The sequence below is a fragment of the Pseudorasbora parva genome, chromosome 5 (genome assembly GCF_024679245.1).
Source record: "Pseudorasbora parva isolate DD20220531a chromosome 5, ASM2467924v1, whole genome shotgun sequence".
NCBI classification, from domain to species: Eukaryota; Metazoa; Chordata; class Actinopteri; order Cypriniformes; family Gobionidae; genus Pseudorasbora; species Pseudorasbora parva.
Genome location: NC_090176.1, coordinates 876785 through 878861, shown reverse-complemented (window position 1 = coordinate 878861; position 2077 = coordinate 876785).

Below are 2077 nucleotides of genomic sequence, written 5' to 3'. Positions count from 1 at the left end.
GTGGTCTGGCATTGTCATGTTGGAGAATGCAAGGTCTTCCCTGAAAGAGACGCCGTCTGGATGGAGCAGATGTTGTTCTAGAACTGGGATAGACCTTTCAGCATTGATGGTGCCTTTCCAGATGTGTAAGCTGCCCATGCCACACACACTCATGAGATGCCATCAGAGATGGGGTGTCCTTGTCCTTTTTAGTCCGGATAATGTGGCATCCCAACTGACCTATCGGTAAGCCCCTCCCCTTGAATGCAGATGAGCCAATAGCAGTTGAGCATCAGTTACACAAGCACCGGAACTCGGACATCTTTAGGTTTCAGCGCCATAGAGAAACATTGGAAAATCTGAAGCTCTCATTGGTTTGAAGGTGTTTATGCTACAAAAATGGTAAAATGATGCTCCTGGGGTACTTTAACACTGATTCCAGGTATCCTGAGTAAAGTTTGGTCATCGTGTAGATGGGGTATGGGGTTGCGCAACATTTTTTGTCCAAAAACTTCTTGGGATGAGGTTTTCACACTGACAGCTTTCATTGTAAGACATAGCAAATCTGTTGTTTGTCCGAGTTAGCAGCAGTAACTAAGGGGGGCGGGGGTTACCGATAGGTCAATTTTCATAAAGAGCTTCAAATTTTGACCCCAGAACAGTTTTCCACTTTGCCACAGTCCATTTTAAATGAGCCTTGGCCCAGAGAAACGCCTGCGCTTCTGGATCATGTTTAGATATGGCTTCTTCTTTGACCGATAGAGTTTTAGCCGGCGACGGCGAATGGCACTGTGGATTGTGTTCACCAATGTTTTCTGGAAGTATTCCTGAGCCCATGTTGTGATGTCCATTACAGTAGAATTCCTGTGTGTGATGCAGTGCCGTCTAAGGGCTGAAGATCACGGGCATCCAGTTTGGTTTTGACCGTTGACCCTTACGCTTAGAGATTGTTCCAGATTCTCTGAATCTTTGGATGATATTATGCACTGTAGATGATGATAACTTCAAACTCTTTGCAATGTTTCTCTGAGAAACTCCTTTCTGATATTGCTCCACTATTGTCCGCCGCAGCATTGGGGGAATTGGTGATCCTCTGCCCATCTTGCCTTCTGAGAGACACTGCCACTCTGAGAGGCTCTTTTTATACCCAATCATGTTGATAATTGACCTAATAAGCTACAAATGTGTCCTCCAGCTGTTCATTATATGAACATTTAACTTTTCTGGTTGCTCCCTGTCCCAATTTTTTTGGAATGTGTAGCTCTCCTGAAATCCAAAATGAGCCGATATTTGGCATGACATTTCAAAATGTCTCGCTTTCAACATTTGATATGTTATCTATATTCTATTGTGAATAAAATATAAGTTTATGAGATTTGTAAATTATTGCATTCTTTTTTTATTCACAAATTGTACAGTGTCCCTACTTTTTTGGAACTGGGTTTGTAGAATTCAGTATGACCGCATCAGGATAATGTTTAGGTCTTTTTGAGCGAAAGAAAACAATATGTGCAAGTTTAGTTCATTTGTGTGGGAGAAACTGGGACCAGATATGAGTGTTCATTTCTCATTGTGTTTTTTTACTGATAATATCCATCAGTTCTCAAAGCGCTCGTCCTCTGTAGGGTCACTGGACTCCATATCTCTCTCTGGATGGATGAACAGTCCATCACACACACTCACACACACACACCTACGGACAGTCTCCAGTTCACCTACACGCTTTATTTCTTTGGACTGTGGGAGAAACTGGGGCTAAAAACTCTAAATGTTCCTCGAGTTAAACACTTCTGGAGAGGCGTTGATGAACGGCTTTCAAACCCTGCTGAGTACAGCAGACCAAAACAAAACTGTTCTATCGATCCAATCCCGGAGTCCTTATACTGACTGCATCCGTCCTCGTCCTGCACACACACACTGCAGACGCTGCCCGCTGTCACATGATGGATGGCTTTACCGGCGAGTGGATTAAAGATGTTGCTCTGAATGAGAGGAAATGCTTATTCTCAACTTTCAGAGTTTAGCACCACTTCTCTCAGGATATCAGTAATCATCCTGACATGCTACCGATGGCTAATTATGAGAATAGATGTGTTTA